This window comes from Penicillium diatomitis (assembly GCF_028827545.1).
Source record: "Penicillium diatomitis strain IBT 30728 chromosome Unknown utg000001l_segment0_segment0, whole genome shotgun sequence".
Classification (NCBI taxonomy): domain Eukaryota; kingdom Fungi; phylum Ascomycota; class Eurotiomycetes; order Eurotiales; family Aspergillaceae; genus Penicillium; species Penicillium diatomitis.
The window spans coordinates 703,668-721,109 of NW_026623173.1; positions in this window are offsets into that span (position 1 = coordinate 703,668).

Consider the following 17,442-nt stretch of genomic DNA (forward strand, 5'->3'; position numbering starts at 1 on the left):
GGCATTAGACTAGAGGAGGCACTAAGTAACGTAATTCTCGGCCAAGCGGCATACCCGGTCAAGCGGCACACCCAACTGAAAATCGCGTCCAACTACCTATCTACCTTCTTCAACCATATACCATGCCACCAATTCGCACTGGATTTCAACAGAAATTAGCTAATCAAGAGGGCAAGATCCTATTAGCCCTTGACGATATCAAAAATGGCCGTATTAAATCGATTCGCGTAGCTGTAAAGCTATACGATATACCCTACCGAACTCTCGCTGCTCGCGCGAGTGGGAGAGAAGCACGCGTTGATCAACGCCTATCTAGTTATAAACTGACCTAACTAGAAGAGGATTCGCTAGTTGAATAGGTTATCTCTATAGATACGCGTAGAGTAGCTGTTACGACCCAGCCACACTACGCACATAGGGCCTATAGGCCGCCGTAGTACTCTTGCGTAAGAGGTAGTTACGGCCCGCCGTACCCGCGGGCCCTAACTACTTCCCACAGGAGGAACCCCCTTAGTTCCTTAGCGATTAGTCTGAATAATAGACCTTAGGACCTTCACTCTGATCCGAACCCCCCTTGGGACTAGACCCTAGTCCTAATATTCTAATCGCTTCAAACTACTAGATCGGACCGTTGGAACCAGCAAGATATCCCCGAATACCCGTAGCTTAGCTAGCCGCCTCCCGTAAGACCCGGAACCTACTACGTACGCGGAGACGTAAGAAGCCGTAGAACCTATAGGAGATACTATAAGGACCCCTATAACTAATCTCTTATAGACCCTTCCTAATACTACGGAAGTAGTAGGAGATCTAGACCGCGAAGAAGAACGTACGTAGGAGAAGGAACTAGAAGTCTTAGAGCGGCGGATTAACTTTATTAAAAAAAAAGCTAAGCTACTAGAGAAGCTTTAGGATTATATCTATATAGTAGTAATCCTAGAGGTAGAGATATAGATTATAGGACCGGGAGTACTAGATATCTTAGAAGAATCCTTAGTAGTACTACTATCTTATATATATACTATTACGAGTAGTAGTACTAGTAAGGATCCTCTCCTCTAGGACCCCACAGATACGTAACTCCGACTCTAAGAGCTAGCGAAGGGAAAGTAAGAACTAAGAGCCTTATTAAATATTAAGCTATATAAGAGCTATAGTACTAATAAATAGAATATATTTAAGATAGTAAATAAAGTATTCTAGGACCGTTATCCGGAATAGTACTTAATAGACTATATAAGAGTAATATAGGTCTCGGAATTCCTATTAGGAGTAAAGAATAATAACTAGATATAATACTATAAGAATAATCTAATCCTTAAGGTAATATAGGCGCTATTCGAAGAGTAGATACTCTCGTAAGTTACCGATCCTATAAAACTCTAGTATAATATAATAAGTAACTAGTAGTACTATATCTAAAAGGAGATATAGAGCGTAAATAATTATATAAACTATATAATATCCCTCTATAATACCCTTAAGAATTAATCTATAAAGTAAAAGCGGGTCTAGTGCCTATATATAGGGATCCTATAAGAGATCGAGCTAGAAGACTATAGATTCCCTAAACCTATAACTAATATCTAGGATAACTAGGTAAAATACTATAATATAGTAGAGTAGTAAATACTAACTAGATAAATAGTACTCCGAAATAAGAGATACGATAATAGGAAAAGAGAGTTAGCCGTAAGATCCTACCTATAGAAGTTATAGGGGGAAGTAAGATCCTATCTATAGAGATTATAGAGAGATAAGTAAAAGTAGAATAGTAATACGTAGAAGCTATAGTACGCTAGAACTAAGATATCCGACTAGATAGGCGGAGTAGAAAAGTATAAATTTAAAGGAAGCGATACTATAGAGTACTATTTCTATAAGAAGCCTAGGTATCTCGTAAGAGATTACTAGATAAAGGTAAAGAGCGAGTTAAAAAAATAGATAACCCTTTACTATAAGCCCCTATAGTATTAGGTATAACGCTAGAAAAGAGGAGTAGCTAGGAGACCTCCTAAAATATACTAGTATATAAAGCGCTTATATTAGATATAGAAGATACTCTGATAGAAGTAGTATAGATACTAATCGATAGTAGAGCGAATAAGAGCTTTATTAGCTAAATTTAGATAAAATAATACCTATAAGATATATAGGAAGTACCTTATAAAGTCAAAGTAGTCGACGGATATAAGATTTAATTGTATAGTAGCTAGAAGATACTCCTAAGGCTTATAGATAGTACTAGGACTCGTATAAAGCTAAAATAGTAGTATAAGTTAGTAGATATATCTAGATATAATATAATCCTAGGATATAACTAGCTCTAGAGAGTAAACCTAGAGATCGATTAGGTATAGTATAGATAGTCCTATAAGGGTAAGATACTACTTAAATTAGAAGAGATTCCTATAGAAGAGTTCGAAGAAGAGCTAATATAGCTAAACTCGATATATAGCGAACTATAGTTTATACTATAAGATATAGATATAGCTATAGCTAGAAGAGTAGAAGAGGGATATATTACTATACTAGGAATAACGATAGAACCCCTAGATCTAGTAGTCCCTCCGGATTATAAGGAGTATATAGATATTTTTAATATAGAGAGGGCGTCGGTACTTATAGAGTACTTATAATATAATTATATAATTAATCTAATCCCTAAGGGAGTAGTACTATTTAAGCCGCTCTATCTACTATTAATCGCGGAATTAGAAGTACTAAAAGAGTATATAATAGATAGCCTCGCGAAGGGATAGATATAATATAGTAAGAGCGAGAGAGGAGCGCTAGTCCTTTTTATACTAAAGAAGAATAGGAAACTCTGCCTATATATAGACTATAGGAGCCTTAATATAATTATAGTAAAGAATTAATATATACTTCCTTTAATTAGCGAGTTACTTATATAACTCGTAGGCGCGAGAGTCTATACTAAGTTAGACCTATAAGATATATACTACTATATTTATATTAGGAAAGGAGATAAGTAGAAGACCGTATTTCGTATATATTATAGATATTTTGAGTACTATATAATACCTTTTAGCCTAGTAAATACGCTAGTAATATTCTAGTCCTATATTAATAAGATACTAGTAGGTCTTATCGATATATATCTTATTATATATCTCGATAATATCCTAATCTTCTTATAGGATATAGAAAGCTATATCCGCGATATATACGCGGTACTATAGCGCCTATAAGAATAGAACCTATACGCTAGACTAGAGAAGTATACCTTTTATACTATATAGATCGAATTCCTTAGTTTTATCGTAAGCGATAAGAGAGTTATAATAGATAATATAAGGATAGCTACTATCCGTAATTAGCTAGAGCTAGAGTATATCTTCGATATCTAGTAGTTCTTAGGATTCGCGAACTTCTACCGCCGATTTATCGATTTATACTTAAAGATTACTAAGCCCCTTACGGACCTAGTCTAGGGACTAGACGTATAATAAAAAGGATAGAATAAGTAGAAGTAAGACTTTAAGCTAACTAATAATATATAAAAGATATTTAATAAAGTTAAAGCGCGCTTCCTCTGTGTACTAATACTTATATATTTCGACCCTAACCTCTAAAGTATAATCGAGTTAGACGCGTCGGGATATATATATAGAGGGATCTACTTATAGAAGTAAGAGTTAGGAGTATAGAAGCTAATTATATTCTACTCGAAAAAGATAATCCCTATATAGATAAACTATAAAGTAGATAACTAAGAAATACTCGCTATTATAGAATACTTTAAGGAATAACGATACTACCTAGAGGATAGCGTATATTAAATTATAGTAAAAATAGACTATATAAATCTTATAAAATTTATAAGTACGAAGGAGCTCTCCCGAAGATAGATATAATAGATAGAATACTTAGTATAATATAATTTTATTATTATCTTCTGTGTAGGATCGTAAAACCTAGCGGATACTCCGAGTAGAAGGCCGGACTATAAATAAGAATATATAGAAGATATAAGTAGTAAGGACCGCCTAGAAGACTTAATAGTATAACTAAAGTAATATATCCTATAAGGGAAAGAGATAAAGGATCCTCCTATAGGAATCCTTATACTAAATATAGTCTTCGAAAGGGAGATAGAAGCGGAAGGGTATAGGATAATAATTAGCTAATAGGCTATAATTATAGGGACTATAGAAGAATTATCTATAGTATAGGTATTTCTAATACCTCTTACTAAATTAATCTATCTTATATAAATACGAGATATAGATTCTACTAAGAAGAGATAGGAGATTAGAGAGGGAGACTAGCTAAAGGACGGTCTATAGAGTATCTCTTAGAAAGATAACCTTCTTAGGAGGAGTAAGAAGATATATATCCTAAATAAACTAGCGCTAATCGTAGAAATTATATATATATATTACGACGATCCTATAGTAGAATACTATACTATAAGATATACTAGCGAATCGATTAGATCGTATTTCTAGTAGATAAATATATATAAAATAATCGTAGAATATATTAGTAAGTATTATATTTATTAAAAGGCCGCCGTTAAGCGATATAAGCTATATAGGCTCCTAGAACCGCTACTAGTACTACAGAAGCCGATAGAATAGATAAGTATCGACTTTATTATAGGCCTACCCCTATCCTATTAGAACAGAAAGGCCTATAACTCTATTATAGTAATAGTCGATTTATTCACGAAGTACTCGCTCTATATCCTATATATAAAGGATATTAACACAGAAGGACTCGCGGATAAATTCTATAACCGTATAATCCTATACTTTAGAATACTAGAGAATATCGTAAGCGACCGCGGGAGCGTATTTATAAGCGAGTTCTAGTCCCGCTTCTACTATTTACTAGGAGTAAGAAAATATCTATCTATAGTATTTTATCCGTAGATAGATAGCTAGATAGAGAGATAAAACTAAACTCTAGAGTACTACCTCTATAGCTATATTAACTAGAAGTAAGACGATTAGGTAAGATAGCTCCTACTTACGTAGATAGTCTATAATAACGCTATATATAGCGTATATAGAATTATACCTATATATATACTTATAGGTATAAGACTAGACCTACGACTCTTAGTCTAAATAGAGGAGTAAGAATAAGAAGTAGGAAATATAACTACCTATATAGGCGAAATAGTTATAATATAAGAATAACTATATACTCGCCTATAATAGGCAAAGGAAGCGATAAAACGAAATATAGATAAGAAACGCTTAGATAAGGAATTCTATATAGGCGAATAGGTCCTACTAAGGAATAAAAATATTACGTAAAAGTACCTAGCTAGGAAGATTAACTACTATTATATAGGACTATTCTAAATCGCAGAAAAGATCGGATAGTAAGTATACCGCCTAATCCTTATACCGTAATACTATATAATCTATCCTATAGTCTATATCTTGCTACTCGAGCTATACTATAGTAACCTATACGAGAAGAACTAATAACTAGGACTAATATAGGTCGGCGATACTAACGAATAGCTTATAGAACGTATCCTATAAGAATCGAAGGATAAGAAGTACTACTATATTAAATAGGTAGACTATAGAGACGAAGAAAATATATAGGAGCTACTTATATATATCGAAGAAATAGTAGTATTTAAAGAATTTATATCTAAATAAGTACGTAAGTAGATAGAGAACGTAAATAGAAAAATATAATAGCTAATATAAACGTATAGAAGACGCTAGTCCTCTATAAGAAGAGTATTAAGAAGTAAAAGAAAGAAATACGATAATATAAGGCTACTAGCAGAGAGAATTAACTCGCGTAGGATATATAAAAGATATATAAAGATATCTTATATAGATAGCGTAGGAAGCCCGAAAAGATAAGTAACTCGCTAGAAGAATAAGATACTATAAGAGGCGGATATCCTAAGCTAATATAGTATCCTAGAGCTACCGACCTACGCCCTAGTCTTATTATACTATAATAGAAGATATACGATAGTAAAACTTATAACTCTAATAATAAATATATATACTACCTATAACGTTAGAAGCTAGTATAACTCTATAAACCGCTACTCCTAATAACTAAATAGTACTATATCTACTAGCTAAAGTACCTTCTATCTAGTTATAAATATAACTAGTATAGGCGTCTATAACTCTAAATTACTATATAGAGATAGGGATAAAGGAGGAGATATACCCTCTCCTTTCTCTTTAGGTAATAGTAGTAATAGAGATAGAGATAGAGATAGAGATAGAGGCGGAGATAGAGATAGAGGAGATACGCTTTCTACTCTAAGAGGAGAAGAAGAAATAGGAATATTAGGATCTATAGAGATCTTATCTCTCCGAATTATAGCTACTAGATATAGATAAGTATCTTAGAACTCGTAGAGCGTAATAGTAAGTATAGTACTATTAGTTAGAAGAGTACTTAGAACTATATTTATAGAAGTAATAACTCGGGGATCGAGCTATAGGGATATATAAGTTAGCTAAATCCCGTAAAGGATAAGAAGGACTTACTATACGATAAGGATAGCGTCTAGTAGTATAATATAAGTAGATATACCGACTAAAAGGTATAATATACTAGTACTAGGGATTCTAGCGTAAGTACTCTAAATAGCAGATATACTATATCGCTATAGAACTACTAGGGATACTCTAAGATACGAAGTTCGAAGGTATAATAGAAGACTCTAATTAAGAGTAAGATAGGAAGAGATCTAGCGTCCCTCTTATACTATCTCTACGACGACGCCTAATAGCGCCGTAGGATAGGATAAGATAAATATATAAAGAAAGCGCTATAACTATAAAAATAGTAATATCCGGATTAAAGAGCGATATAATAGAAAGACGAAATACTTATCCCTATACCTATATACCTAAGATAAAGACGAAAAAGATATATAGACGTAGATATAACGCCTAATCCCGCGTTTATAACCTCTAAGATAAAGATATAACTATATAATAGGAGCTATACGATCGATAAAGATATAGAAAGATAAAGGGACCCTACTACTATTAAGATAGCTTAGTAGTTAGGCGTGTTACTAGCGTAGTATACGCCTACGTATACTACCTTCGTAGCTTAGATAGGTATCTCTTACTAGATATAATCTTACCTTTCCTTTTCTCCCCTCTTTTAGGTCTACTACGTTTTCCTAGTAGCCTCTAATAGGTTATAAGCCCTACTTAGCGTATAAAGAGTAAGATTATTTATATTTCCTTACTACCTAGGTATAACTTATATAATAACCTCTTTTTCTATCGTTTTTCGGCGCGTTTTGCGTCTTCTATAGAGTACAGACTTCGTACCTCTTTACGACTTAACGATCCCTACGTATCGAATATAGCTACCGAAGCTATCGCATCGAATCGTTACTAAAAGTCCCTCCTTCGGCTCTAACACTATTTAAAAATATATAAAATCCTTCTAGCTTCTACGCTATTTTTAGAGCTCTTACGCTCTTTACCTATATAGCGGTATATCGCTATAGCAGGCACGCCTACGTAGCGGTATATCGCTAGAGTAGATACGCCTACGTAGCGGTACTTCGCTATAGTAGGCTTATTATATAATATACCTTTGTTATAGTAGACCTTATATCTTCCGGCTCTTACGCTATTTAGAGCTTTTAAGCTATACGTTACCTATATAGTAGTACTTTATCGTAGTAGGATTAATATATTTATAATATTTAATATAGTTTCCGATCTCGAGGCTTATAAGGCGGCTAAAACCTTCGCCGAATTAGTTCCTACGCTTAAGGAAAGAGCTAACTTCGAGAAGTAGAGATAGGGGCTTTAATTTATTATAGATAGTCTAGACGAAGACCTATAGTCTGTTATTACTAGTAAAATAATATATCCTATTTAAGAGCCTCGTGATACTCCTATAGAGGAAGCTATTTAAAACGTTCTTTTCGCTTAACTTAGATAAGAGCCTACCGAAGAGGAATTTAATAAGTAGATTAATAAAAATATAACTTAACTAAATAACCGATTTCACTAGTTTCGCTATAAATATACACTTACGAAATACCTTATCTATTATATACTTAGCGATTTAGCTCGTAGCTTTATACGCGATTATAAAGATTCTTATAAAATATTTCTTCGAATTAGTAATATATATAGTACTAATAACTATACTACTTTAAGCTATAGGCTATCTTCGTTAATTAAGCTTATATATACTAGGAGTAATCTATATAATTTTATTACTAAATAGTAAGCTACTCTAGATCTTATAAATTTAGCTATTCTAAATACCCTATTACTACCTAAATAGGCTCTGGCTTATTTTAAGCTTATAATTAACGGCTACTAAAGTATAAAAGGTTTCTTAAATATATATAAACCTCTAACTAATCCGGATAGTATACTTAATTATATTTTCGGTAAATTTATCGAATATAAGTCGAATAAAAAGTCTGTAAATATAGTAATCGCGGCCGTTTCTACCTTAAAAGAAGCTAAATCTACCTAAAGTAATCGAGGTAGAGGTAGAGGAAGAGGCTAAGATAACAGAGGCCGCGGTAGAGGAGCTAGATAAGATCGTAGCTAAGGCTAAAATAACAAAGATAACTTAGAGCTATAGTATTATTATATCTACTATAAGCGTTCTACTTATTATACTAGTAAGTAGTACTTCTTTAACCCTAAATCTAAGGATACCTCTTAAGGTAGCGTTAATATAGCTATAGCTAGTACTTCTAATTTAAAAAAGGACTTAAAATCGAAAGAGAAATCGGAGAAGATTTTAATAAGCTTCGCCGAAATAAGCTTATTAGCCGTTAATATTACGGCTCTATTAATAGATAACAACGAATAGTATATTTAGATAGTAGACTCTAGTATATCAGTATATATAATACCTTATCGTGTAAATTTTATTAATTTTACGCTACTCATTACTAATATAAAGCTCCTAAACGGTTATTAAGTACAGACTAAAGGATATAGTAATATTATCCTAAACTTTTTAAATAGAAACACTATTTCTAAGCTTAAGCTATTCAAAGTCTAGTATATTCCTTCTTTTAATATAAACCTAATTTTCTTATAGTAACTTACGAAGGATTCTAGTATTAAGACTCGATTTAATAAGATATATAGCTCCCTCTATAGGGGGGAAGAGCTTATCGTTATAGCTAAGTAGGAGAACAGTTAATATTAGGTTTATATCTATAATAGTAATAGTTATATTAATATACTTAGAGCTCTATCTATTTAACTATCCTATATATTTAGTAACGGTTATATACCCGCTATAGATTCGGCTATAGCTTTTTAAATCGGTAAAATTTAACCTATTATAATAGACCTAGCTTATCGCAGAGCCTATTATATAGGTAAGTAGAAGGTAAAGCGTATACCTAAATATACCGAAGGAATTAATATTAAAAAGGGATCTAGTATTAAGTATCCTTATCCTCTGTATATTCTTAGTAAAGATTATACCTTATCTTTTAGACGAAGTAAGTATATTAAGACTATACTAGCGCAGAAGCTTTATATCGATATTTAGGATCCTATTTCTATCGTAGGCGTTAGAGGCTATCGTTATTTTATAACCGTTACTAATAATATAACGCGTTTCTATTAGGTCTTCCTATTAAAGACTAAGAGCGAAATTACTAATAAGATTTGTATATTAGTAACCTACTTTTTAACGTAATTTAACTATAAAATTAAGGTAATTTTAGGCGATAATACGTAAGAATATATTAAAATCGCTACTTTTTACGAAGAAAGCGGTATTATTTAGGACCCTATTCCCTCCTATATACCTTAGCTTAATAGTATTACGGAGATTAGGAATCGTTAGCTTATTAAGCCGCTAGTTACTATATTAGCTAAAAATTAGCTTCCTAAATATCTATAGGATAAGCTACTTTTAGGTATTAATTATACTATAAACCGTCTCTAGTAGTCTACTATTAATATAACTCTATATAAAGCTTTCTACGGTAAAAAGCCAGATATTTTAAATCTACGCGTACTTAGCTACTAAGCTTAGTATCTAATTCTAAAGGAACGTAGGGTAGATAAACTTTCTCTGTATATAGCCGAAGTAAGGCTAGTAGGCTATAGTACTAATAGGTATCGCCTCTATAATATTTATTTAAAGAAGATCGTAGTCTCTTATAATATAGTCTTTAATAAGAATATAACGAAGGATCTACCTAAGCCTACGTACGATCTCGATATAGAGCTAAAGTCTATTCCTACGTAATCTACGGCTAATTAACGCTATTATATACTATCGGATTTCCTACCGGCTAATAGCGATTAACTAGTTTAGCTAGATTTAGCTAATAGCCCTAATAAGCTAGTAAAGCTAGTAATCCTATCTTCTTATATTCTAATAGGAGATCTACTATTATCTAAATAGTCTAATATACTACTTTTATTATTTAAATATAAAGCCTAACTTAAAAAGCTTCGTAAATAGATTAAGCAGAGATTTACCTATAAATAGAATAAATATATCGACGATAGCCCTTAAACTATAGAGGATAGTTCCGAAACTATCGAGGGTAGTCCTAGAAATATCGACGATAACCCTTAAACTATAGAGGATAGTTCCGAAACTATCGAGGGTAGTCCTAGAAATATCGACGATAACCCTTAAACTATAGAAGGTAGTTCTGAAACTATCGAGGCTAATCCTAAAACTATCGAGGGTAGTTCTTAAACTATTAATAAAAATCTATAATCTAAGATAGGTCTTTAGCGTTCCTTACGTATTTATAAGAAGACTTAAGTAGCTATAGAGTTAGAGGAATATTTATATTCTCTTAAGTATTTATATATAGCTCTAGCTAACTATATTAAATACGCTACTTTTTTAATTCGTAGTATAGCCGTAGACTTATAACTACTTCTAAAACTTTTATATTAAGCTTTAGCTTAATTAACGCTATATAAACTAGATAGCTAGTAGGATATAATATAAAATTATAGTAAGGATAAATAGACTAAATAGATTAAAGCTATAGATAAGGAAATATAGAAGTAGCTAAAAAATAGTACTTAGCGTATATACGATCTTCCTACTAAAGACACTAAAAAGATACTTCTTCCGCTTCGATAGGTCTTTCGTATTAAGGATAATAGGACCTATAAAGCGCGTCTCGTTATAAAAGGGTTTAAGTAGCGCGAAGGAATCGATTATCTTAATATTTATATAAGTATAGCTAAAGCTTTAAGCTTTAAAATATTCTACGTAATAGCTATATATTTCGGCTAGTAGATATATTATATTAACTTCGTTACGGTATTCCTTAACGTAGAGCTTCTTAAAGAAATCTATATTTAACTTCCTAATAGTTCTAAAGAGCCTAGAAAATACGGCCTTCTTTTAAAGACTTTATACGGTCTAAAACAGAGTCCTCGCGAATAGTATAATACTATCTATAGGGCTCTAATAGTAATTAGATTTATTCGCTTATATATAGACTATTCGGTATTCGTATATATAAAACGTAAGCTCTATCTTCTTATATATATTAATAATATACTAATTATTACGCCTTTAGATATATCTCTTATATAGCTTAAGGACTATATTCGTAAATCCTTCGATATTACTAATAATAGTACTACTACGCGATTCCTTACGATTAATATTATTTATATAGATAGTAAGATAAAGCTCTCTTAGCTTACCTATATTCGAAAGGTCCTCGCGAAATTTAACCTATAAGATATATACGTAGTCCCTACGCTATTTTATAATAAGAAGATCCTATAACTATATAAGGATACTACGACTCCGGCGGAAGTTAAAGCTTACCGTAAGATAGTAGGCTTACTTATTTAGTTAATAGTTAATATACGACTAGATATTATATTCGTAGTTACAAAGCTTATAAGATATATATATAACCCCTCCGCGAAGTATATAACTATATTAAAGCGTATCTTTCGGTATCTTAAGGATTCTAAAACGCTTACTATCGCGTATTCCTACTTACTAGATCCCCTTTTTAGATTCGTTAATACAGATTAGGCCGGTAAATATACAGATAGTAGTATATTAACCTCCGGCTTCCTTTTTAAGCTTACGAATAGTATAATTACTTAGGCTTACAAAAAGTAAACATACTGTGACGCATAGGCAACAAGTCAATAGTCAACTGGCTAGTCGGTTAACCAGTTCGTGAACAGACTTGGAGTATAGAGTTGGTTGGATGAGTCAACTGGTCAGTCACCGTGAACTAGTAAGTTCACTGACCAGTTAGTCAGCCGACTGGCGAGTTGGTATCAACTAGTGGGTTGGTTAGCCAGTTAATAGATATAGACTTAGGGAGTTAAGGAGGGGATCACATAATCGATATTTACGTTTATAAGATCAGATATTTACCTACGCGTTATTAATAGAAGCCTCACGCGTATGTGTGCGCTAGAGCCTAAGGATTGTTTGCCTTTCGGTTTACTTCTATAGAGGAACCTTCTATCCGGGACTTTCCATAAGGATTCTGCCGCCTCACTATAGCCCCGCCTACGATAGGTATTTAAGATAGTACTTTACCTTCCTTATTTCTTCCTTTCCTTTTTCCCCTTCGTCTTAGTTTTCTTCGTTATATAGGATATAGTTACTTTACCTTCTTCCTTCTATACGTAGTTTCTCGTAGCTATACTACCTAGGAGTTATATAAAAACTAAGACCTTTAATATTCTTTTTACCTTTATATAACAGACCGGCGCTTACTACGAGTTATTAAGTCTTTATATATTATCTTCCCTTATTTTTCTCTTTTCCCTTTAAACAATCGACACGGTAGTACCTATTAATATAGTACGCCTAGGTATTAATAAAGAACCCGGTTAGGGAGAGTCGCGTGGTATATATCGATAGAGCTCCTTAGCCGGACCTAACAATCTTCCCTATAAAGACTACGATATACGTTTTATTTAGGTTACGCCTTAGCTAGATAATCTACTCGAGTATTTACGCGATAGAAAACTTAGCTATAAGAATTTTATCGACTTAGTACGCGACGAACCTAGGTTTATATTCGACTTAATACGGGATATATAGCGAGCGACGGTCGACTACTTATATTATCTCGATAACGAAGTAGAGGAATAACACGGATAGCTTACTATAGCTACCGCTAAGGTAGTTAAACTAATAAACTAGAAGATAACGAACGACGAGCTCCTCCGTAAGTCCGAGGAACGTACCGATCTTAACGCTACTACTATTAAGCTTTTATAGATAACCCTCTAGTAGGTCTATATCTCCGCCGATCGAATCGAAACGAGCCGTCCTGTACCTCCTACTAACTAACGCGAGTAGCGTAAAGCTACCGTAGATACTACTATAACGGGCCGCTCCGATTCTATATATACTATATATAAATTTAAGATCCCCGATCTACCCCTACTTACCGATAGAAAGGAAATAACTTAGGAAAACTAGAAGATCGCGATAGAGCGTAAGCTATATAGTATAGGACTAGACCTTACCGATCCCTTAGCTTTAGACTATACTTACTCTCGATACAGAGATATAGCCGAACGGAATATTAATTAACGTATAATAGGTATAGCCTCCGAGCGATACTAGAACTATAACGACCTCTTTAAGTATCTTAGATCTATCTTTAGCGACTATAATAAAGCTATACGCTCTGAATAGGATTTCTAAAATTTAGAGATATAGGGTAGCTAGTTATTTAGCGACTTCCTATCTTAGTTCTCTTATCTCTTCGACGCCGGTAAACTTATTATAGGCGAGCGCTAGAAGAAGTACGCCCTCTAGAACTACTTAACTCTCCGACTTCGGGAGATTATCGATATTAACTTAATCGATAAGCCCCTTATATCCTTCACCGAGTTTAGCTATAAGATTAGAAAGAAGTACGACGCTCTTTACCTAAGTAGCTAGATCTCCGCTTAGCGATATAGCTAGACTACTAATAATAAAAGTACTAACCCGTCTAGAGTATCGAAGGCGTATTTCTCTAAGAAGTCTAACGATAAAACTACTACTATAACTTCGGTATCGTCTAGTACTACGCCTCGCGAGATAAAGATAATCCTAGTACCTAACGCTAAGAGTCTAGATAGGGAGATCTATACCCGCTATATAAAGGAAGGACGATACTTTAGATATAGATAGACCGGATATATATCTTCTAAGTATCCTAGTAAGGAACGCGCTACTTTAGTAGCTAAGATATTAGTACCTAATCCTAGTTATATAGAAGAGATCTCTAAACCCTCCGAGACGGGAAAAGCCTAAGCCTAGAATAAGTCTCCCTTCTAGGTATAAGTATTACAAAAGTAGTTATACCTTTAGATTTATATATAGTATTAGGAAATAACGAATAATTTACTTTTCTAATTATACTTATATCTAATAGTTAGTTAACCCGTATAACTACTTTACTCGATACTAGAGTAATACCCTATATAGCTATCGATAAAGGATTAGCCTGTACTATCCGAGATATTTAGAATATTCTATAGATACCTTTACCCTAGCTAATAAAGATAGAGGGATATAATAGGAAAGGTAGAAACGCTATTACCTATATAATCGTTCTGACTCTCTAGATCGACAGACAACAGTTTTATCAGATACCGTTCCTTATTACTAGTTTAGGTTATTACTATATAATTATCAGACGAGCCTAGTTTGCGTATTATTAAGTATTATTAGATTATACGAATTACCGAATCTAGTAGCCTACTAAAGTTACTATAGTAGATAAGATAGCTAGGAAACTAACTCTAGAGATCCCTCTACCGGTATTAATACGTCCGCGGGTTATAAATTAGAAATATTAGGCGTATACCGAAGTCTATAACTAGGAAATAGAGCGACTAATCGAGTAGGAGCGGATTAATAGATCTCGGGTTACTTTAATTACGTATAACGCCGAATATCGACTTCCTAAAGAGTTCTTAAGTAATTATACACGAGCCTATAAGGTATTTAGCTATATAACGGCCGGGGATAGAGAACCGGTAGTCCTAGCTCCTTAACCGTCTCGCGCAGAATTAAATACCGTATTTCTAAGTCCCGCTCGAGCTTTTATTAGTTAAGTAGGGTTTAAACGCTATATATAGGCTAAGGATACTAAAGTATTTATTACTACTCTTAACGAGATCGACGTAGTAATTACGGAACTAGCTCCTAGGAATAAAGTAGTTACGGAGAAGGAGTCTATTTAATAGTAAATTCCTAAGGTATACTATAATCTATAGGAGTTCTTCTCGTAATATAAGTCCGACGTTCTACTACTATATCGGGGCCTATTTAACTATAAGATCCTCCTTAACGGAGAGTAGAGACTAGGCCGTTACTCCCTCTATAAGATAAACTAGAAGAAGCTTAAAGTAGTTCGAAAGTATCTTTTCGAGAACTTATAAAAGGGCTTTATCGTTCCGTCGAGGTACTCCTTCGCTTCTCTAATCCTAATAGCGAAGAAGGTAGATAGCGGACTACGCTTCTGTATAGACTACCGACGACTAAATATAGTCACGGAAAAAGATATCTACCCGTTACTACTTATTAACGAGATAATAGACCGGTTAGCCCGCGTAAGACGCTTTACTAAACTCGACGTACAGTAGGGATTCTATCGACTTAGAATAGCGGCGGACTTAGAGGATCTAATAACGTTTATAACTCGATATAGGATCTTTAAGTATAAGGTTATACTATTTAGGTTATATAGTAGACCTACCTCCTTCTAACAGTATATTAACTAGGTACTTAGGAATCTCTTAGATATAGTTACTATTATATTCGTAGATAATATCCTAATCTTTAGCGAGGACCCCGAGAAGCACGTTAAATACGTTCGGGCTATAATCTAACGATTATAAGCTATAGGACTTTAGGTAGTAATCTATAAGTACGAGTTCGACCGAACCGAGACTAAGTTCTTAGATTTTATTATAGGAGTAGATAGAGTAAGGACTAACCCTAAGAAGATTAAGGCTATTTATAAGTAGTAAACTCCTATAATAGTTAAAGGAGTTTAGTCCTTCCTTAGGTTCTATAACTTCTATTATCGTTTTATTACTACCTATAGTTATATTATAAAGCTACTCTACTAACTTATAAAAAAGGACTATACGTTTATATAGAGCGAGGACTATATAAATACCTTCTAGAAACTAAAAACGACTCTTTCTTCGGCGCCTATCTTAGCGTACTACTATCCGGAGAGGGAGATAAGACTAGAAATAGACGCCTCGAAGGATATTATCGCGGGAGTACTATCCTAGAAGTAGGACGGGTTATAGTACCCTATTAGGTTCTTCTCTAAGACTATATTACCTAGGGAGCGGAAGTAGGATATCTATAACCGGGAGATACTAGCGATTATAGAGAGTATAGATAATTAGCGGGCTAAGCTATTAGGACTATAACGTAAAGAAAGATTCGAGGTCCTAACGGATTACCGGGCGTTAGAGTACTTTATATTATCAAAACTTCTAAACGCTTATTAAGCTTACTAGGGTTTAAAACTTTCCTAGTACTATTTCGTTATCCGCTACCGACTAGGATAACAAAATACTCTTATAGATATATTATCCCGCTTCTAGGTTAAATAATAAGGGGAACCGGAGAGCTAGATATTACTACCGGAATCCTACTTAGACCCCTAGATCGTAAATAAGCGTAAGACTATTCGAATTAACTAACTCTATATTAGTAGCGACTTAATTAAATAGTTACTCTTAGTAAACCGGGATAACCTAGAGCTAGAAGTATAGCGTTAGGAAACCGAATAGGAGAACTCCTTAAGTAGATTCGACTTACGAGAAGGGATACTAATCCGTAATAAGAAGCTCGTGGTCCTAGTATATAGGTAGCTACGAACCTAGTTAATCTCCGAAGCCTATAATTAACTATCTTTAGCCTACCCGAGCGCTAAGAAGCTTTAGAAGTTCCTAGTAAGCCGTTTTTAGTAGGAGACTCTCCGCTAGGATATTATTCGGTTTTCGGATAACTATATAATATATAAGTATACTAAAACCTAGCGAATAAAGACTCCGGGACTCCTAAACCCGTTACCGGTACCGGATAGACCCTAGTAGTATATCTCTATAGACTTTATATATCTACTAAAAGACCGATACGGATATAATAACGCCTTAATAGTAGTCTGTAGATTAACGAAGTAGATAGTTTACGTATCCTTATTTAAGGATACTATAGCTAGAGATCTAGTAAAGTTATAGTTAATATACTATTATAGATAGATAGGACTTCCGGACTTAATCGTATCGGACAGAGGACTATAGTTTATTATATTATTCTAGAAGACCCTATATAAGTTAATAGGGATTAAGCGGAAGTTATCTACTCCGTATTACCCTTAAATAGATAGATAGTCGGAAAATACGATCTAGTTACTATCTTAACGACTATACGCCTTCGTAGATAAGTTCGCCGATAACTAGTCTAGCCTACTAC